Genomic DNA, 22,884 nt, shown 5'->3' on the forward strand with positions numbered 1-22,884 from the left:
AGACACCCCAAGTGGCGGTCCTCTGGCCCAGCAGCAGCAACAGCAGCCCTCAGGATCCTGGAAGAGAACAACTTCAGTGGGGACACAGCCCCATTTTTATACAGTGCATTCCTTTGTCTGAGGGTGCAGAGTGGGGGCGGAACCAGTCGCAGCTGGTTCTTGAGTACTCTGTTTACCTCAACCACCCTCTCTATTCACTGGCAGGGCTTGGGTCATTAGACACACCACAGGGGGGCGGAGCCAGCATTGTGTGGGGAAAACCCAGCCCATCCAGGACACAGGTACACTCCTCCCACACATTACTCATGCAGATCTCCCACTCACCACCGGGCAGACCCATCCAGACTTCCTGGAGCCTGGCATGCCAGCCAGCTCCAGCCAATCACACGCCAGCACCCTCACAGCACACGTACAGCCATGTCTAGAAATGGCGCTTCGCTACTAGGCACATACATGCTGCATACACCATCTCGCAGCATTCACTCTCACGAGTTCACACATACCAGACTCAAGCCTGTACACCCCACGCATCAGGAACTACCAGGGACACATACATTCCCCATGCATTCCTATGGGCGGGCAGGCCTAGCTCAGCACATGCACTCAGAGTGCGCACGCACTTTCCACTGGGACACAGTGAAAGTGCGCAGAATCCCAAAAATCACCATCACCAGGTCACCATTTCACGCAAAAAGTCTAGGGGTGAACCTGCCCTAAGGGCCAAAGTCCAACACAACCCCCTTCCAGCCAAAACGCAGGGGAGACCAATCACCACCGTGATGGACTTCCCTGCTTGGGGCGATAGAACACGGACGCGGGCCCGCAACTGCAGGGACACCCTCCTGTTCTACGCCACGGTGAACCCATGGGATTCCTTCTAGAACCACTATCCGGACCAACTGGGCTACCCCACTGGTACTCCCGAGCTGTCCGCGGCCAGGACCAGGCCCTGGGCCACCCAGGTGCCACTGGTCCTTGCCAATTCGCAGAGCGGGGGGTAGTAACCCCTGGCACATAGCGGCCATTTTCCACTCTTCCTGTCTGCAAGACAGGACTAGACTGCCACTGGTTCTCCAGCCTAGGGTCTACACCCTCAGGCGGACCAGGAGTCTCAGGGAAGGCTCTCCTCCCCCTACCTCTTCTTCTAGGGTTCCTCCTCCCTCTGCGAGGGGTACCCTTGCAACGCCACTCCAACCCAGGGTTTAACCCCTCAGGTTGCACCGGGGTCAGAGGGGGGCTCTCCCACCCTCTGCACCCCCTTCCAGAGGTCTGCCCTCTCCCACCTGGAGAAGTTCCTCTGGAAGAAGAACCGGTCAGGACACTGGTTACAGTCGTCCTACCCTTCAGGTCAGGCTGATCCTGAACCTGGCCTTCCAACCTCTGGTCTACAACCTTCGGTGGAACAATTGCCTGGCACTCCAGGACTTCTGGGGACTTACATTCCATCCCCCTGAGGCTAACAAATGAGACATATGTTGTGTGACTGTCTGTCTGGCGCAGATCTCCCGCCCTCTGTCCACCTGACAGTGCGTGACGATCCCCCAGACCAGAAGTGGCGCCACCCGGGTCCCCCCAAGAAGATCTAGCCCAACTGGCTAGTCCCTGGTCCACTGGTGCATCCACTGGGAAACTCATCCCCCAATCACTCCTCACGCTGGACTCCTGTACCCTCCCTACCGGAGCGGTACTGCCAGCCTCTAGAACCACAGGAGCTCTGGTTACAGACGCTCCAGGTCCTCTACTCACTAAGAGATCTTCCTCAAGTGGACTAACAGGACAGCCTAGGTCCCCAACCTGGTGTTCCCTACAGAAACCATCCAAGTCCTGAGGCAGGGCTTCGGGCGTCTGGGGAACCTCGGTCTCCCCTCACTCCTGCTCCACTGAGCCAGGCAGTGAGCCCCTACACCCTCCTCGCTATCCTGGGACCTAGCTGGGCTACACTGAGCCTCTTCCACCACGTTGGGCTGGAAGATACCTGAACCACTACTTTTGGAGTCACTCCCTAATGACCCTAGAGAACCTTTATCACTCTCCCAGCGCTCTGCTTCCTCAGCAAGCGCCCAAGGATTAAGGGATTCAGACTTCAACAGGTGCTGGCGCAACTCTGGACAAACAACACTGAGCAACTGCTCCTTGAGAAACATATTCAGTACTCCGTCTTTCTCATCATCCGAGCTAGCCGCCAGCCAATCCCACATTGCATCAGAACAGTCATCCACAAAAAAAACCCACTTCTGTTGAGGCGGTTTCCTACTGCCCCTGAACTTCAACCTTAACTCCTCCTCTTGGGAACAAGGGACCATACGTTGGGCACGGGGTAGGAGACTTTCTGCACTGAAGTCTAAATAGCTGCCACCACTGGACTCAGCCCTCCCTGGGGAATCCAGAAAATTAAAACTGCGCGCAGGGGATAGTCTATCCTCCAGAGCTACTTTGCCTCTGGTGGAGGCCCTCTCAGCCTCCTCTATCCTTTCCTGCGCTAAGACCATCTCGGTCTCTAGCTGTTGCTTCCTAAGCTCCAGCTGCGCCATAGCCTGGGCATGCTCCAACCTGAGCTTTTCTAAAGCCAGCTGGTGCTCCCTTTCTCTCCTCCTATCTTCCAGCTCCTCTGGGGACAGGGAAAGGGATGAGGCGCTGCCTCCTACACTGGACCCAGCAAGGGACTCCCTATCTATGGGGTCTCTACTCTCTACTGGCGTCCAGGTGCTGTCATCTTCTTCCTCCTCTTCTGAATCTTCAGGGCTCCCCACAGACCCACCACCCTCCTGGTGTGGGGCCCAGACCCTTTCCTCACTGCGCTCACGATCCCAGTGACCCTCTTGCCATCTGACCAGGCGGTCCCTAAGGTCGTACCAGTTTGACTCACCCCTCCCTAGGTCTCTCTCGTCACAGAACCTTACCAGCTCCCACGTACTGTAGGTATCTAGATCAATGAAATCAAAGACAAGCTCCATCTTGGCAGACGTTCTAGAGACAAGATCACACAGGGAACCTAGGGGTCTGAGCTAACACAGGAGTACACAATTCACAAAGGTATCAGCAAGCTCTCTACCCCAGAGAAATCACACTCACTTGCCTAGTGCCACACACCATTCATCCACACACAACCCTCCCCTCGGACTGGTAAGGTAGTTTCTACCACCCCTGATTCCTCAACCTGACCACAAGTGACACAGGTACCGACTCTGGGCGCAGGGTAGGGGACAAATGTACTGACACAATTGCACAATGATACCTTCAGGAGAAAGAAATATGAAACTTCCAAAAAAAACAATCCCCTAAAATGTGGTCATCTAAAATGCAGAGCTTTGTGGTATGGCCAGTTACTACTAAGGTACAAGGCAAACACAAATCCTTATCCCACCGCTTGCCGCCAATGTTGGAAATGGGATCCCCGGCTGGCCAGGGCTTTCGCCAAAGTCAGTCAGAGACCACCACCCCCAAGTCAGGGCAAGGGAGTTACACGCCAAGATAACCCCTACTCACCCTCTAGGTAACGTGGCGCGAGCAGCAAGGCTAAACTTGGAGGCGATGTAGGCTAAGTATTTGCGCACGCACCCCAGCAACAACAACCAAAGGCCCACCACAAAGGAAACTCCACACAAGGTTATATAAAAATAGCCTTTGTATTACACCAAAACACATTAGATAAAACACACACTTTACAATGGGCCAGAGGCACGGGCAGAATTTACAAGGGGATATTTACAAGACAGGGCCACCTGGACCACTGTCAGGAATCAGAAGTAGCACTTTCAGAAATAATACTTTTGCATGTAAAATCACTGTAGCACACAATAAAAATAGAGCACACAACCAGTCACTACTGGTAACAGGACCTCACTAGCACCACCTGTACTAGGGAGAAAACAACCACCTATGTATTACAATACCTGTAGGGGTGTAAGAGGAAAACACATGATGCAATGCATAACATTCATTCAGAGGTGTAACAATAAAACACAGTTGCGCAAAACTCACCAGTCACCACCTGTGACTGTCCCTGTGTCCCAATGTCAGGGCCTAAACGTGGCAGTTGCCCACAAAGTGCTGGGCAACTGGTGCAGGGAAAGTTAGGGCACTGTGGAGCCTCTCTGGCTCAGAAGTAAATCAAAATGCCCCCCTAGAGCCTCTCTGGACTTTTGCAAATGTGGCACCAACGTTGGAGTCCCCCCTCTGGGGACTCGAAATCAATGAAGGCCCCTTGAGCCCCTCTCAGGGCTCTAAACAAATAAAGGTGATGCCCCCTGAGCCTCTCAGGGCTATTACCATCAATAAGGGCCGCCACAAGCCTCTCGGGCTCTTAGAAACAATGCTGTTCTGAGCCTCGCAGGCTCTACGTAAAGAAATGCCCCACTGGTTGGGGCGAGCACACAGGGGGGGCGGGCACCGACAATATGCCCCGACGCCCCCCTCTCTCGCAAATGGCCGCCGGAGCCCTTCGTGGACTCAATCAAGAATGCCCCCCAAGAGCCCTGCAGGCTCTAAGAACAAATGCCCCGGTTGCTGGAGCCTCTCTTAGGCTCTAAGGAATGCCTTGGGGGAGCCTCGAGAACTGGAGCAGCACTCACCGGGTTCTGCTGATGCTCCCTCGGTCTGGGGAGTAGCGCGTCTCCTCTGCCCGGCGGCTCTTCTTCTCCCCGGGGCTCTCCCTTCACATGGAGCCCCGGCAGGCAGCAGCTTCCGCCTGCCTCTCTCCTGCCCCCGGCCTGCCTGACTTCCGGGTCGCGGCTGCGGGGGCGGGACTTCCGGTCGGCCCGCTCTCCGATTGGCCGGCCGGCGAGAACACTTCCGGGTCGCACTTGGCAGCGGCCCGGCAACGTTTTTAAACACCCCGGGCTGCGGCGGTGAATCTCGAGGGGCAATGCCGGGTGGGCACCGGCCTTAAATTAAATTAAGAAGCGAGGTGGGCACTCGCAAATTCGAATAAAGGGGCACAGCCCAAAAAGGGCAATAACAACAGCCACAGGTGCGGCGTGGACAGCCGCGAACCGGCGGCAGCACGCAGGGCGGCCCCTGCTTTCCCCACGCAAAATACGGGGCGGGAAAGCGCGATCGGCAATCGAACAGGTAAATGCCGGATGGGCACCGGCCTCCCGCAGACCACGCGCTCCCAAGCGCCAGGGGCATCAATAAAGCGCTCTCAGCGCTAGGAACAGGGTCACAGCGCTCCCAAGCGCTACAAGTGGAAAGTAAAGCGCTCCAAGCGCTATAAGCCAAAGAAAAGCGCTCTCAAGCGCTAGGGAGCACTCAGTTCAGCAATAAAGTCCTTGTAGGCTGGCAGGGGGGCAAGGCTGGGCCCAGAGCCAGCACACTGGGTCTCCAGGCAGGGAGACACCCCAAGTGGCGGTCCTCTGGCCCAGCAGCAGCAACAGCAGCCCTCAGGATCCTGGAAGAGAACAACTTCAGTGGGGACACAGCCCCATTTTTATACAGTGCATTCCTTTGTCTGAGGGTGCAGAGTGGGGGCGGAACCAGTCGCAGCTGGTTCTTGAGTACTCTGTTTACCTCAACCACCCTCTCTATTCACTGGCAGGGCTTGGGTCATTAGACACACCACAGGGGGGCGGAGCCAGCATTGTGTGGGGAAAACCCAGCCCATCCAGGACACAGGTACACTCCTCCCACACATTACTCATGCAGATCTCCCACTCACCACCGGGCAGACCCATCCAGACTTCCTGGAGCCTGGCATGCCAGCCAGCTCCAGCCAATCACACGCCAGCACCCTCACAGCACACGTACAGCCATGTCTAGAAATGGCGCTTCGCTACTAGGCACATACATGCTGCATACACCATCTCGCAGCATTCACTCTCACGAGTTCACACATACCAGACTCAAGCCTGTACACCCCACGCATCAGGAACTACCAGGGACACATACATTCCCCATGCATTCCTATGGGCGGGCAGGCCTAGCTCAGCACATGCACTCAGAGTGCGCACGCACTTTCCACTGGGACACAGTGAAAGTGCGCAGAATCCCAAAAATCACCATCACCAGGTCACCATTTCACGCAAAAAGTCTAGGGGTGAACCTGCCCTAAGGGCCAAAGTCCAACAGTCGACAGATTGTTTAATAGCTCTGACTTGTACAAGAGACCTATAAGAGAAAAGTGGTATGATTTTAGCTTTGTATGCTCCAGATAAGAGGTATGAAGGGCCATTTAAAATATATTACAGAATCCCAGTACTGAGTTTAACAAACTTACTCGTTGTGGTTAGATATACATTACCTTTTGTCTAATGGCCTTTGAAGCATTATTTTCGAAAAGCTAACTAGGAGTTAGCTAATACCAAGTTAATTTCTAACATATCCTCCTTGGCATAAAATAGTCATAGCTCTTTAACCCCTTCGCTGCTAGGCCTTTTCCCCTCCTGTGCTAAGCCTTTTTTTGGTGATTTGGGGTAGTGCGCGCTTAGGCCCCTGTAACTTTTTGACCACATAAGGTATCCACGCCAAATTTGCGTCCTTTTCCTCCAACATCATGTGGATTCTAAAGGTGCCCAGGGTTTGTGGATTCCCTTGGAGGGGTCCCAGAAATTAAGGAAAATACAGTAAAACATTTGTTTTTTTCAGAAAAATGGGGAAAACGGGTTGCAAATGAAAGCCTCTGGGTTTTTCCCTGCAAATGTTATCAAAAAAGGGTTTCTGGGGCTGAAATCAGCATTTTCCCAGCTTTTAGGGAATGACAGTCTTTTGTCAGAGAACCAACATTTTTCACACAGTTTTGGCATTTTTCTGGGACATAGCCTATTTTTGCTATTTTTAGTGCTTTCAACCTCCTTCCAGTTAATGGTAGAAATGAGTTCGAAAGCAATAATGGATCCTGGAGAGCTATACATTTTAGAAAAGTAGACAAAATTCTGAATTCAGAAAGGGGTCATTTGTCTAAATCCATGAAGGTTTCTTTATAGAAACTAACAGTTAAATATTGGAAAAATTGAAAATTAGTTGAAAAAAACAGCCTTTTGTCTCAACGTTTTCACCTGTAACTTCTTGTAATTTTGACAGCTCTTTGAAAGCAATATGCCGTTACATTTGTTAGACCTTCCTGGTTGTGGGGATATACAGGACTTGTAGTTTCGCCAAGAACCCGACGAACCCAGAGCCAAAAACTGAGCAGCAACTAGCAATGGTATTTTATTATGTACCGGGTATAGAGCAATTATTCTGGGAAAATGTATACATGGAAAAATCGGTATGAAAGACACCTATGTATTTCTGAATTGGGTACAAATTATAGAGTTTAGAAACAGTATATATTTCCACATTTTCAAAATTGCGAATACTCGTACTAGCATAAGAATTATTGTTCATTTTTCAAAATGATTTTTTTTTTTTACACAATGTCTTTCATTTTGAAGGGAGAAATGCGTGAAAACTCAATAGGTAATAACAGTTGATTTACAAATCTGAATTACCCTAAGTCTCCCGATAAAAACAGTACCTCACTTGTGTGGGTCGGCCTTATGCCTGCGACAGGAAACGGGGCAAAATTCAACGTGGTCATACCTCAATTTCGCAGTTATAAATTTACCCTTTACTGGCAAAGTGCCTACCTGTAGTTTTTGCACCATAGCTCTGCCGGCACCTAGGGAAACCTAGCAAACCTATACATTTTTGAAAACTAGACACCCAGGGGAATTCAGGATGGGGTAACTCGACTGCCTCCCACCACCAGGTTATGTTACCCAGAATCCCTTGCAAAGCTAAACAATTGACAAAAAAAAACGCATTTTCCTCACATTTCTGTGGTGGAAAGTTCTGGAATCTGCGTGGATCAACAAATTTCCACCCACCCCGCGTTCCCCAAAGTCTTCTGAGAAAAATGGTACCTCACTTGCGTGGGTCTGCCTAGTGCCTGCGTCAGGAAACGGCGCAAAACACAACGTAGTCACACCTCAATTTCGCAGTGAAAAATGGGCCTTTTTTGGCAAGTGCCTACCTGTTGTTTTTTAACCCTAGCTCTGCCGGTACCTAGGGAAACCTAGCAAACCTATACATTTTTCAAAACTAGATGCCCATGGGGAATTGAGGATGGGGTTACCCAGAATCCCTTGCAAACCTAAATAATGGACAAAAAAAAAACACATTTTCCTCACATTTCTGTGGTGAAAAGTTCTGGAATCTGCGTGGATCAACAAATTTCCACCCACCCAGCGTTCCCCCAGATCTCCCAATAAAAATGGTACCTCACTTGCGTGGGTGGCTCAAGGACCCGCAACAGGCAAGGGCCCAAAACCTAATGAGGCGACATCAAAATTACCTATCACAAACCAACCTGGTTTTGCAAGGGGGTTCCCATGAGTTTTTGGCCCGGGCCATTTCTGGAAAATAGACACCCAGGGGAGTCCAGCGAGGTATGGCTTGCACGGGTCCCTCATCATCCTCTACAAACCTCAAATTTCGCACAAAAAAAAAAAAAAAAAAATCGCGTTTTTCTCACATTTCTGTGTGGTAAAGTTGTGGAATCTGCGTGGATCCTCAAATATCCTCCCACCCAGCGTTTTCCCAGGTCTCCCGATAAAAATGGTACCTCACTTGCGTGGGTAGGCATAGTGGCTGCAACTGGAAAAGGCCCAAATCGTACAGTGGAAACTTAAAAATTACCTACAGCAAAACTACCTTATTTTGTGGGGGGGTGGGGCACCTGAGATTTTTGCCCCGGGCTCGGCGGCCATCTTGTGAAACTACCAAACCCAAACAGTTCTGAAAACTAGACACCCGGGGGGGTCCAGCAAGGTATGGCATGCGTGGGTCCCCCAACGTTTTCCTACCCAGAATTCCCTGCAAACCTTAAAATTAGGTAAAAAAAACATTTTTCCATACATTATTGCGTGGGATCTCCGTGCTGGCACAAATGTCCTATCACCCAGGGTTCCCCTTGTTCTCCCGAGTAAAATGATACCTCACTTGTGTGGGTGGGCCAAAGGCCTGTGACTAGGATGACCCCAAAACAGTGGAATTCTCTGTGCTTTCTTGTAAATACCAAACGCTACAATTTTTAAAAAATACATTTTTAGCCTGTTCTGCTTCGGACACCCACAAAAGTGAGGTATTAAAGGCCCATTTTTTCACTGCGAAATTGAGTTGTGACTACGTTGTGTTTTGCGCCTGGGGAAATGCTGGGTGGGAGGAAATTTGAGCATCCACGCAGATTCCACAACTTTACCACACAGAAATGTGAGAAAAAAGCGAATTCTTTTGCGAAATTTGAGGTTTGCAGTGGATTCTGGGTAGGACAATGATGAGAGACCCACGCAAGCCATACCTCGCTGGACTCCACTGGGTGTCTAGTTTCCAGGAATGTGTGGGTTAGGAAGGTTTCCCTAGATGGCTGCCGAGCCCCGGGCCAAAAACTCATGGGAACCCCCTTGCAAAACCAGGTTGGTTTGTGATAGGTAATTTTGATGTCGCCTCATTAGGTTGCTGGTCCTTGAGCCACCCATGCAAGTGAGGTACCATTTTTATCGGGAGACGTGGGGGAACGCTGGGTGGGAGGAAATTTGTGTGAGCCCAGTGATGCCACGCTTCCCCACACAAAAATGTGATAAAAAACTGATTTTTTTCAGCTAAAATTTAGGTTTACAAGGGATTCTGGGTAAAGGAACGTTGGAGGATCCACACAAGCCATACCTCCTTGGAAGCCCCCGGGTGTCTACTGCAGAAATGTGTGGGTTTGGTAGGTTTCCCTAGATGGCCGTCTAGCATGGGGCCAAAAACCCAGGTGACCCCCCTTTGCGAAAGCTGGTGGTTTTAACATAGGCAATTCTGAAGTCGCCTTTACTATCTTTTACGTTCGTCTACTATCTAAAACAAGCATTTGCAATGCAATAGGTCTCGCATTTATGTGAGTTTGAGCTATTGGCAATGTGCATGACAATGCCTTTTATTTATGTGTTGTTTTTAAAACAGGAAAATAAAAGGCATTGTCATGTACAGTGCCAATATCTTAAACTTTTGCAAATGCGAAACCTATTGCATTGCAAATGCGTGCAAACAAAAAACATTACGAGAGAGCCTGATCATAGGTACATTTTTAGCCTGCGTCCCGTGTGCTGCTATCCGGCTCTTTGAGCTCTAGTGAGCAGACATTCCAGAGCAGGAGGTGGTTGCAGTCTGCACACATCCCCTTATAAGCAGACAGGAAGGGTTAACCGTGTAGCCAATAGCTGTGCGGGGCAGGGGATTGAGAATCTAGGTGAAGGAGGGTGGCCAGGTCGGCTGTGGCTCACGCCGCCTTGTTGGGACGGGAGGAGTTTTTGTTGTGTTGAGAGGCAGAGGAAGGGGTGAACTGCTAGAGACAGCTGCCAAGTGGTGCCAGTCACGTCCTCCAAAGAGTGGCCCGTGGCAGCATCGGTAACATTTCGTGCAAAATTGGTCTTTTTTTATTTCACTAGTATTTTAGTTAATGAAATTCACGCTGTTACAGAATGCAGAAATTCATGAGCCAACATTAACAAACTTAATGTTGCAGTAGGCCATTTCAAATAAAAATGTATTTAAAAAAAATTACCACAATATACAAATACAGGCGCATGTTGTGGTGGGAGGATAGCATGGTGAGATTAAAAAAACTGGACAGGCGGGAGATGGTGGTGGTGGGGGGGTGGTGGAGGGCTTGGAGCGGAAGCTGAACAGCCAACAACTGAATAGATCAATGAGAAACAACCTTAAACAAGTAACAAGGCGCCTCCTGAGCGCCTTGACGCCGACTCCAGCCCCCCGCAGCGCTGTGCCAGAGGTCAACGCGCACGGAAGCAGGAGCTGGGCGATAGAGCAAAACTCCAAAGCGAAAGCATGAGCTCCCCGAGGTGGCCTGCTGAGGAAGGAGGAGCTGGCGCCACCTAAAATTTGGGGCGAGGTTAGTGTAAACACCCGTGCCACAAGATACAGCTCTCGAATATCATGATAGGCTGAGACAACCTTAAAACATTCCAAAATATTATGCACTTTGGTGTGGTTCTTTTGCTTTTTCTCACTGACCACGCACACGCCGTTGTTTCTGATTTACCACCCTAGAAACAAGATTTTCCTTTGAAAGTGGGGTGCGGGGCTGGGCTGTAAGACGGGTCCGGCGGCCCAGAGTGGAAGCAGCGCAGCAGCCCAAGGGGTCACGACCACGGGGTACAAAGCAGGGCTCCCGCCTGCTGACATACAGCGTGAATGAGAAAGGCCATAAGTGATCTTGGTGAATGTGAGCTGGGACCGGTGAGAACACTCGAATGAGAGAACAGCTCAAACTTCCAAAGGCTCGTTGAAATAAACGACATGCCATCCCTTCCCAAAATGAACCGGAAGGGACTATTAAAAGGGACATATATTTGAAATCAAGCACAATCGAGTGGTCTCGTCAGTGAAAAGCCAGCGTCTGTAGAACTGTCTAAATAAAGAGCAGGAGAAGGTATTCCGACGTTCCAGGGGGATTATCAACGGCTTTTGCCAGCGCGGCTGTCCGCGCCGGCAGGAGGTAGCCTGTAGGAGCTGTACACGGTCTGTTGACGGTGGGTCTGTGCACGCTGTGCTGTCACTGTCAAAATATGGGGGAAATACATTTGTTTTCAGAAGCTCCTCTGGTTCAGCCTTTGGATAAATAAAGTACCCACCAATTATGACCGCATGCAAATATAATTTTAAACAAGCAAACTCACCGCCGCAGCCCGGCTTCAACAGGAAGTCAGGCAAGCTTTGTTGGGACGGGGGCAGGGCCGGACAAAAACAGGAAGCAGGCGCTCCTGTGGCCGCCGGAGGATTTCCATGTTAGCTAGCGGGGCTCCCGTGCTCGTGGTGAGCCCCGCGGCCCCCGCCTGTTACCCGGAATGACCCGCTGGCTGCCGAGGGACACGCAAGAAGAACCTGGTAAGTGGGGTGTGAGGGGGATGTGTGCGCGCGTGTGTGTGCGCACGTGTGTGTATGCGTGTGTATGTATGCGTGTGTGTTAAAATAGCACGATGACTGGTTGGTGGTGGTGGGTGGGTGGGTGGGGGTGGTGTGTAGGCGAGTGTCTGTCTGCCCGTTTGTCTGTTTGTAGTCAGGAGTGGCGGCTGAGGCCGCTGACGCTGTAAGTGGGACGGGGTGGGGTGCGGCGACGGTATGTGTGTCTGTGTGCGCGTGTGTGTATGCCTGTGTGCCTGCGTGTGTGTTTGCCTGCGTATGTGTGTGCGTGTTTGTGTGTGCATGCGTGAGTGTGGCTGTGTGCGCGCGCGCGTGATTGACAGAGGCGAGAGGCTTACTTGCGGGATGGAGCTTCCGAGGCAGGGGATGTGCACGGCGCCGTGCGCGCCCTCGAGAAGGAATCTGAGACAGCGAGGCTTGTGCCTGTACGCTGTCTCAGATTCCTCCAAACACGCCGACAAAAGGTCCATCGCTACGCTATCGCTACGCTCGACCTAAAAACCCTGGTGTCTAGTGGGCTTTCTGCCCCCCCGAAGGGGCAGATTAGAGGCCAATACCCCATCAGCCCCCCGGGGGGGGCAGAAAGACGTAACAATTGTGGGGGGTGGGTGGGGGCATGGGAATGCCCATTTTGGGCAGCCCCCACCCTAGAAAACTTTAAAAAGAGAAATCCTGGTGTTTAGTGGGCTTTCTGCCATCCCGAAGGGGCAGATTAGGGGCCAATGCCCCATCTGCCCCCCGGGGGGGGGGGCAGAAAGACTAACAATTGTGGGGGGGGCATGGGCATGCCCGTTTTGGGCAGCCCCCACCCTTATTTTAAATTTATTGTAAAATCCCTGGTGTCTAGTGGGCTTATGCCCCCATCTGCCCCCCAGGGGGGGGAAAAACGACTAGAAAATTGCCAAATAGAATTGGGGGGAGCAAAGGCCCTTGCCCAAGGGGGCACTCCCCCCTCCCTGGGGTCTAGTGGGTGGATCCCTGCTTGGGGATCGCCCTCCTGTGGCGATCCCAAGCAGGGATTCACTGGGGAGGGGTGCCCTTGGAAAGGGGAGATTCTCCCCTTTCCAAAGATACCTCTCCCGTCTTTCTAGGTGCTCAGGGGGCTGAGATAGCCCCCTGAGCACGAAGAAAGGGAAACTGAAATGAGCCTATTGGCTCATTTCAGTTTCGGTTTCACTGAAATGACGTCAGCGCGACGTGCACGCTGATCGTCATTTCAGAGAAACCAGGGGGGGGGCCTTGGGAGCTGGGGAAGCTCTTCCCCAGCTCCCGAGGCTCTGGGGGAGAAGAGGGAAACCCTCTGGTGCCCGCACCAGAGGGATTTCCAGGGGTGGGTGTGATGACGAGCTGAGCTCGTCATCAGCACACGAGCAGTGTGTGCAATGACGAGCTGAGCTCGTCATCAGCAGGGAAGGGGTTAAAGACCAACCACGATTACATAAAATAGGAGTGGACCATCAGCATAACAAAGCCAGCTGTTTGACTGGTGCCAAAATGTGGAGGATTAGTTGCTCAGCCCTACCTTAGGCAATATCGAAGAAGATTAAACAGATGTTAAATACGGTGCTTGTCCGGATGAGAAAATTCTCTGCATGTTAAAGACGTGTATTCCTGCCCTGAAGTGCCCAACTATATTCTTGTCTGGATCCCGAATACTGATTTTTGTCATACGCGAACATGGATCATACATGTGCACCATGACAAAGGCCTGTCTCATGGATTGTGGTCTTTTTGGCCTGGGAGGGGTGCCCAAAGCAATACTTTCAAGATGGTGGAAGACTACCGCCTTTATCCGCAGTTTAAGTGCGGTTGGGTAGCATACTGTGTAGTGAGCAGTAGTAGTGAACAAGACCCTTTTACTCTGTGCCACTTGAGTTAGTCCTACAAGCTCACTTGGGTGCTGCTCACGAGTACAGGCAGGGGGCTCTAGAATCCTACCTCCTGTATCTTTCCTACTGCTCTACGGGGTTTACTAAACATCTGTAGAATTAGTTTAGTAGTTTTCTTTGTAGGGTGTAGTTTAGTGGTTTTCTTTGCAGGGGGAGGGATAGGATAACACTCTAATGGTATTGGGTGGGGGGTGGCAGGATTAGCAAGTGGAGGAGAGGGCCTATGAGCAATTACTTGACATTCCAGGAGTACAACCTCAATCGTATCCATTGCATCAGTGAAAATGGCACCAGTGGGCATTTTTGGGGGAAGGGCATTACCCTGTGCTTTATCTTGGACTTTCCTTTTGCCCTTTGCAAAGCAGCGACAACTAACACTTATGAAACACTGAACCAGTTCCACTAATTAACAGTTTTACAGTCAAAAGTGTCCCAAGGTACTACGAGATGTTCCTAGGAAATATTCGCCCTGAAAGAGAGATAACTTCCAGCCTCACCACTATTTAGCGTTCGTCCTCTTGTTTTAGGCAGTTAGATCCAAAGACAAAGAGACTGAGAGAATATATCAGGGCCGGAAAGTAAAAGTACCTTTAATATAAGGCAGAGCCAAGCCAGAACAACCCCAGATGCTTGGTTCCACAACCAAGGGGGGTGGTAACGCCTCCTCCTGGCGCCGGAGGAGCAGGACGCTCTTGGCCCAGGCTTTGCCTGAGCGCATCCCGCACCGCAGGAGAAGACAGGTGCTTACGAGAGCAACAGCGCAGGCAGGATTGAGTGTTGGCCCCTTGTCCTGGGGGGAAGTGGCAGCTGGGACAGTGAGTCGCCACAACATGGCATTGATTCCTCGTATAAATTCATGAAAGGGTAGGTTGCACACCTGTTTTTTACTCAAATTATCAGATTCTTTCATTAATCCAAGCGTGCTCGAAGTCGACGTGCCCAGCCCAAAAAGCACGTAAGGGTAAAACGTAACAACATGGGGGCACTAGATAGTACCCCTGACCTCGGCACTGTGGCTATCGTGTACGCAGAAATCCAAATTCCGCTTGTCATATAACTCTTTATGCATCATATTCTTCAATGTTATTCCTCATTTAATCATGTATTTAATTTTACATCATACTCCATCCACTTGCAAGGAAATGCCAATTTCCTATGCTTCTCATACTCCTGATGGGCCATCCGTGCCTCTTCATTCAAGAATACGTAAAACGCCAATTTCATTTGAAGCAGTTTATTTAAAAACCCAATGCATTTCGGGCCTCCAAGGGCCCTTCGTCAGGGGTAACTGGAAAGATGAATTTAAACACAATTAATATATAATCCATCACATTTTGTCAAAAAGTAATAAAACATGTGCTTTTACATTTTTTCATGTTTTCGTGTTTTCATGTTCAACCAACAGAATGGTCCTACAAACTATTCTCAAAGGGGCCCCGTGATTAACATCTCATCTGCTACGGTAATATGGATCCATCCGGTGGTATAGATCACTCAGGTCTTATGAATGCGCCTAAGCGTGAACAACATTAACGTGTACTTTTAAACCCCGTCAGTGAGCCCATCACCCCTTCTGACCCGTTAGTTTCTCACTACATCCCTCCGATTAAACACTCGTTCTTACTACCCAGCTGCAGTATACATTTAAAGTAACAGATTTCTAGAAACACATTTCCCAAATGCTGCGCTGTATTTTTCTGCTGAATGCCAGAAAAATACAGCGCAGCATTTGGGAAATGTGTTTCTAGAAATCTGTTACTTTAAATGTATACTGCAGCTGGGTAGTAAGAACGAGTGTTTAATCGGAGGGATGTAGTGAGAAACTAACGGGTCAGAAGGGGTGATGGGCTCACTGACGGGGTTTAAAAGTACACGTTAATGTTGTTCACGCTTAGGCGCATTCATAAGACCTGAGTGATCTATACCACCGGATGGATCCATATTACCGTAGCAGATGAGATGTTAATCACGGGGCCCCTTTGAGAATAGTTTGTAGGACCATTCTGTTGGTTGAACATGAAAACACGAAAACATGAAAAAATGTAAAAGCACATGTTTTATTACTTTTTGACAAAATGTGATGGATTATATATTAATTGTGTTTAAATTCATCTTTCCAGTTACCCCTGACGAAGGGCCCTTGGAGGCCCGAAATGCATTGGGTTTTTAAATAAACTGCTTCAAATGAAATTGGCGTTTTACGTATTCTTGAATGAAGAGGCACGGATGGCCCATCAGGAGTATGAGAAGCATAGGAAATTGGCATTTCCTTGCAAGTGGATGGAGTATGATGTAAAATTGAATACATGATTAAATGAGGAATAACATTGAAGAATATGATGCATAAAGAGTTATATGACAAGCGGAATTTGGATTTCTGCGTACACGATAGCCACAGTGCCGAGGTCAGGGGTACTATCTAGTGCCCCCATGTTGTTATGTATTGATTCCTCGTATCCCACGCCGCAGGAGGTGACGGGCGCTTAGGAGCGCACGGCGCAGTCAGGATTGAGTATTGGCCCCAACCTCTTGGGGCAGTGGTAGCTGGGACAGTAAGTCCCCACAACACAGCAGTGATTCCTGGCGTCCCGCGCCGCAGGAGGTCAGGGGCGCTTTAAGAGCGCACAGGCAGGATTGAGTGTAGGCCCCTCCTCCTCGGGGCAGTGGCATGTGGGATAGTAAATCCCCACAACACGGCAGGTCTGTTGGCTCAGTGGATTAATGCATCCACTGCAGGAGCCTGTGTTCGACCTCATGGTCACAGGTTCAAATCCAGGCGGGTCCACTCAGCCTTTCATCCATCTAAGGTCAATGAGATGAGTACCATTGAGTTGGGTAACAATAAACATGTGTTATTCAGTGCCAACATACACCGTTAGGGGTGAACGTGCGCTTTACAAATACACGTTATGTTTTATTCCCAGCGTCCTAGATGTTATCAAAGCTTGTACTATCAGTTTCCTAGCCGAGAGACAGAAAATGGATGAACTTTCTAAGCAAACCAAAACAAGTCCCTATCATTGCACTAACCTGTGACAGAAAAGAGAGCCCACCATCAAACTTAATACCAAGATTTTTAACAGAGCTAGTGTGGCTTAGTGTAGGGGGTGAAAGGAAATGGGTAACCCAATAGACCCTTGTAAGCTTCGGCGATTAGTAATTAAAGTAAAAGGTGGCTACAAGGGATTTGGTTTGTCTATTAACTTATAATCAAATTTTGAGTTAGTTAGCAAAAATCTAACTCTAATGTATCCATGGGATAACAACAAGACTTTTCTTTGATGGAAACAATCAATGGTAAACAGAGGAAAAAGGGAAAAAGCACACAGAAGTAAATTTATCTGAAAAAATATTGTATTGAATTGATCAAATAAATATCTGTACGGGGATATAATGGACAAATCAAGTTCAAGCATCCCATGGATACATTAGAGTTCAATTTATATGCAGGCAGTAGCGTCTTGGATCAGTAGCAACTATCTTAGACTGAATGGGGACAAGACTGAGGATCTGATTTTTGACAACCATCCCTCCGTTTGGAATAATTCCTGTTAGCCAGAGATACTAGGGGTATTGACCATCCTGGCAGACTCCGCTACAAATCTTGGAGTATTAGTGGATGCCAAGTTATCATTTGACCTTCAGGTCAATCGTACGGTATCCACTTGTTTTTGGATTATTAGGATCTTAGGAAGATTTTCCCCTTTGAAAACGTGCAAGCAAGTAGTTATTGCCTTGATTTCCTCTAGGCTAGACTATTGTAATGCACTTTATTTGGGGATCAATAAAATAGCAACTACAGTTAGTACGGAATGCGGCTGCAAGAATGATACTTGAAATTCCCAAACATCCAATCAGTCTCAGCGGGGATCTCCAAACTGCATTTGTTACATGTGAACAGAAGCTTTACTTTCAAGGCTTTATGCACTGTTCAAAGAACGTTCCAAAACATCGGGCCCAGAGGACCGACAAAGTTGTTCCAGAGATATATTTCCACTAGACATATTTGGTCTGCTAGTTATAATCTTGTAGTTGTTCATAGATTTATGAAGTCTAGGTGGGGTGGGATGGGGGGCAGGGCTTTTTCTGTGGCTGCAACAAAATTTGGAAGGCTCTCCCACAAGTCATTGGTGATTTGCAGGAAACCAATACTTTTTGTAAAGCGTTGAAGATCTGGCCTTTTAACTCAGGGCTAACAGTTTCTTTCTCTTTATGATAGGAGCTTTTTTCTTTTCCTTCTGAGCTCTCCTTTCTTTAGTGCCTTGATGCCCTGTGGTAACTGTGCGCTTTATAAATCTATGTCATTTCATTGCAAGGAGGATTGTTCTGTTGCTTCTAAATATCACTCTTCTTGGCATGTGGAAAGTTAGAAATAAAATACTGCTTTTTCTATGAAAGCAAGTATTGGGCTGAACATAGATTTATTGTTCATACTGTTTGCACTTTGAGTTACAAGTCGTGTTCACTGACTTGTATCTACATCCCCCTCGAGGGAGCCTTGGCTGCTCGACTGCAGCTACCACTGAGGGTCAAGGCCAGAAGGGGGTACCTGACCCAGTTGAGCAGGATCCGTAGTAGGCTGGGCTCCAGGAACATCAGGTTTAAAAGGTCTCAATTACAACGGTTGGGTCCAGTAAACCCTGCGTGCCTTTTGGCCCTCTGAAAGAGGTTTTGACAGTGCTTAAATGCAATTTCGTTAAATTCCACTGTAGCAAAATATCTTCTTGCAAATATGAATACTGCAGCCCAACACAAGGAATTAATCAAATAGAATTCTAGCTAGGCTGAGCTGAACACCAAATTTCAAGAGGCTGACCGCAGTAAAGCCCTGTCTGTACTGTACTGTCAAATGCTTTGGGGAAATCAATGCATGCACAATGTAGGGTGGGTGCTTTGCGTCTTTGCATTATGGCCCACAAGGGCTAGCACCATCGCACTGTATGGCTTTTTTTTGCAGAGTTTTATATAGCGCGAACTAGAACCGAACCGAATCAGTTATCAGAGCGCTTTACATAGCACCAGTTACGTTACATGAGGACACACTTTCATTTTAGGCACGGGGAGATTAAGTGATTTGCCCAGAATCACAGGGGGTTTTTGGCGTCGTTACCGAGACTCGAACCAAGTTCCCCAGGTCCGAGGTCGAGCGCCTTAGCCGTTAGGCCAACCCCTCTCCCCAGCTTTGATGACATCTTCCTAAATGACATCTGAGCTGAAGGTATAATGTTGTTCCCGTCAACCTATTGATTCTCTTATTCAGCAATAATTTAGCAAATACTACATGACACACTTAGCTTGGCATGCAACCAATAGATGAAATAGTTGTTGTCACCTTTTTGTTTAGGTGGAGACATTAACAGTTTCCATCCAGAAATTCTGTATTGAACTAGTCTTAAATATTACCCAATAGATCCAAAAAGGTGCCCACCAGTTAAATGAGCTTCCATTTGACATTGTTGCTCAACCTGAGCAGACTGTATTTAAAGGTCTGTCCACCCTGTAATGGTTTTGACCGCTCTAATAAGTTAATTCTGCTGCAAAAAGTAATAATATTGAGATAGTCTGCATAGGGTATATGTGGGTAAGCCATTGATTTTCTGCTTTTCAGTGATGTTAAATTCCCAAGCAAGGGCGTTGATGGATTGTGTTATTTGACTCGTTTAAATTTATCATAAGTCAAAATTCCATGTCTATTTTTGGAAATGGCATTTAATAAAAACACCCTCACTTGATAGAGAGCACTCTACTATCATTTTAGTGAGATTGTGGGCAACTCCAATCTTTCTTCATTCACAACTGCATATAAGTGACAGAGAATTGCAGAAAAAATATATATCAAAAGGAAGAGTGGCCCCTAACTTTGGAGATTCCTAGTTTGGAGAGGTTTGGGTTACCTGTAGTCAACATTTAACAAGCATCTGCAAAGTAATAGGTCTCACATTTACAAGAGTTTGAGCTATTGGAAATGCAATAGTTTAAACTCTTGCAAATGTGAGACCTATTGCATTGCAAATTACTAGTGCCCATGCGGCGCCTTCACATTCATGGAGGCCGTGACCCTTTCCTTAGACGCATCTAAAAAAATAGGCTTGGCCGACATTAAAGTGAAACCGTGGCATGTGGCGCTTTGACAAAAAAAAAAAAATCGCATCCGTTTGGCAAGTTGACAAACTGATGTTTTTTTTTGTAAAAACACCCCATGCTGTGGTTTGACTTTTATACCGCCGTACCCCTTTCTTTAGATGCCACTTGTCTAAAGAGAGGGGAGTGACATCCATGAATGTGAAAGCGCTGCATGGGTGCTAGTATACAAAACATTTTTTTTTAAATAAGTACGCGCTGCCGCTATACTTAAAGCAGACCGCACTGCTATAATAAATAAAGAAACGCGGCTGCTATAGTTAAAGCGGACCACCTTTAGTAAATAAAATAAAAGCAGGTAGTGTGCTACAGCGTAGAGGGTGGCATAGTGGCAAATCATTAAACAAAATAATGCTCACAGCCAAGATTAAACAGACCGTGTAACAAGACAAGTAAAAGGTCCAGTCGTTATGGGAGGTAACAAATGCAGACAAGGCGGGTACGAAGGAGGGACTAACACGGCTAATAATGAATCAGAAGCCATCATTTACGAAGGACAATGACACAAGCCTTTTAATTTTAACCCTTTCCATGCTCATGACGAGCTCAGCTCGTCATGCAGTACACTGCTCGTGGGCTCATGACGAGCTGAGCTCGTCATGAACAATGGGATTTAAGGGAGTTCAGCACCAAGAGTGAATTGCTGTAGCATTCAAGGTGTAAAAAATATGGGCAGAGATTCAAAGCCATACTCCAATACTGCATGCGTCGCACAGCGTATGCGCGTCCAGGCTCAACCTAAAAATGAGCGAGGCTAGACAGTATGGAGCCGAGGTTCTCGCTGTATTTGTTTATGCAGTTAAGGAGTCTGGATAGGATTCACTGTAAGCTGAACGTGCCTGGTGGACTGACTGCTGTGCGGCTGCAATGTATATGAATGATTAGGTTGCTAGGGTAGCATGGAGTTAATGTTGAGATATTGGCAATTCAGGAAAAATGGGTGAAAGTTATGCTGAGGTAAACTTCACAAAGAAAGTTAACAGATGCCGTTGCTCTCCAATAAAGGGTACTATCATAATATAAACATAAAGAAGCGAGCAATCAACTACTAATAAACATCCCTGATGGCTTAGAGGTGTTAGCTATATAATATGCAAAAAAAAATGTGCGCCCCTTTTGGGATAATAGTGTTGCTAAGTGAAGGAACTCGTCATGCAACCTTTCAAGGAAAACATAAAATCCAGGGCTGACATAAGCTCTGTAACCGCAATATTCCATAGAATGAATGAGTGTTTTGTAAAGTGCTATGCTACTCCTGGGAGCTTCCTAGCGCTGAGAATCATCCGAGCAGGCACACGAGAATAGTTAATTTTCCTTAGCAAGAAAAATGGATGAAAGACTTTTTAGAGTGGAGGAAGGCAATCGTATAATAATGATACCACGGAATGTAAACAATCAGTGACAGCCATTAAGTACCGTCCGACAAGGGGTGTGCCGATTTTCTGAAGAGGACAACACTACTCTGCTTTTGGACAGCACTGCTCTGCTTTTGGACAGCACTGCTCTGGCAACCACCTCCGGATTGCAGGCTTCGGACCTATGTTCCTTCCCACCATGCAGCGCGTGCAGCCTCCCCGGGACCCCGGTGTCCTCGCGCTGCGGTGAAGGGCGCAGCAGTCTGGGCTTCTTTGGTGCTCTGAATCGCGCTAGATGCCGCAAGCCGCAAGCCCCAAGCGTTGCCCGTGCACGACCAGCCACAACGAGCGTTGACCTACCCTCCCTCTACCGCGCTGCCTCTGAGCCTCCACGGTGTTTCCCCTCCTTCTGGCTGCTTCTTACCTGTTCCCTGCTGGGCCAGACTCTAATTTTGCCCATCGAACAGCAAATGGCAAGAGTGCGCCTGCGCCGGGTCTGTACTGCGCATGCGCAATGACGGGCCGTATGGTTTGACAGGAGATTAGTGTTGCATTTTCTTTGCTGGGGCCATGCCTATCTCCCGGGTACAATAGGCTGCCAACGACAGCGCTCGAGACAGAGGGTTATAGGTTTTTGCAAGTGACAGGTGAACATTAAACGAACAACTGGTTTCTTTATACTGTGCACGCGAAGAGACAGGGCTTTAAGCGGACCGGGTCCTGTCAGTTCTCTGCGTCGGCAGTTCTTAAAATCAGGTGCTGAGATGGCTCTTATCGGCCCTCCATTTTTGCCCTCGCCCTCAGTGTGAAAAATTGTATGAACCTGTAATGCTTTATGTTCTGTTCTATTTTGGGACAGAGGTGTTCTCGGCTCCCTCTTTAACCCAGTTAAAAAAATTAAAATGTTACTAATTGATGATAACATTTTTTTTAAAGAAATTGTCTGAACTCAACCAGGCCCCACTCTTCCCTGACTTTGACATAACTTGAGGAGTCTGCTTTCCATGTATGCAGTCACGATCAGGAGCTTTGATCACCTGATAGTGATCTGAAATCCCAGACTGGGCAAGGGGCAAGAGGGTGATGGGCAAAGCGCGGGGTTTAAACGTAAGGTATGCAGCAGGTAGCTGATAAAGCTGCTGCTGACATCTGTGGTTAGCAGATTAGACAGTGCTCAAGCCCACAACAAATACAAAGTCGATATTTCCCAAACTGCTTTATTTAAAAGTTTTTTTAATTGTGCATTACAGTCATCTTCCAAACTGCCAAGGCAAAAATAGCAGCACGTTCATCCAGCAAGAGGTAGAGACAGGGCGCCCTGAATATCGGCACATTTCTAGCTGATCAGAGTGAAGGAGAGATCTAAAATGGAGAATAAAGCATTCCGTTGAAACCCGCCTTTGTCGTAGTCACTACAACTGATGCAAAGTTCTTTTGAATTGATTTTTATTATTTCCAGTTGATGACACTGTCACTCTGATAAACGTTTGACGCTAAAGTTCTGCACGTCCTGCTTTACTGAAATACAGGGCAACAGGACTTTGACAGAACAAAAATGCATACACATTCCTAACCTCTAACACCCTTTGTCTCTGCCT

The 22,884-nt window shown here is 48.3% G+C and overlaps 1 protein-coding gene across 2 annotated transcripts in view; it reads right to left on the reverse strand.

The window, feature by feature from the left end:
• The window catches only part of MTRES1 (mitochondrial transcription rescue factor 1), an 88,172-nt gene extending 66,356 nt beyond the window's left edge, over nucleotides 1–21,816 (reverse strand). The window contains exon 1 of one of the 2 annotated variants that reach the window (XM_078648423.1): nucleotides 21,711–21,816. The gene's annotated coding sequence lies outside the window, so the exon portion shown is untranslated. Of the gene's footprint in view, nucleotides 1–21,347; nucleotides 21,485–21,710 lie in introns of those variants that run through there. The other variant, XM_078648424.1, reaches the window with a different exon arrangement.
• Between the last annotated feature and the right edge of the window lie 1,068 nt (nucleotides 21,817–22,884).

This window comes from Lissotriton helveticus, chromosome 6, assembly GCF_964261635.1.
Source record: "Lissotriton helveticus chromosome 6, aLisHel1.1, whole genome shotgun sequence".
Taxonomy (NCBI): Eukaryota; Metazoa; Chordata; class Amphibia; order Caudata; family Salamandridae; genus Lissotriton; species Lissotriton helveticus.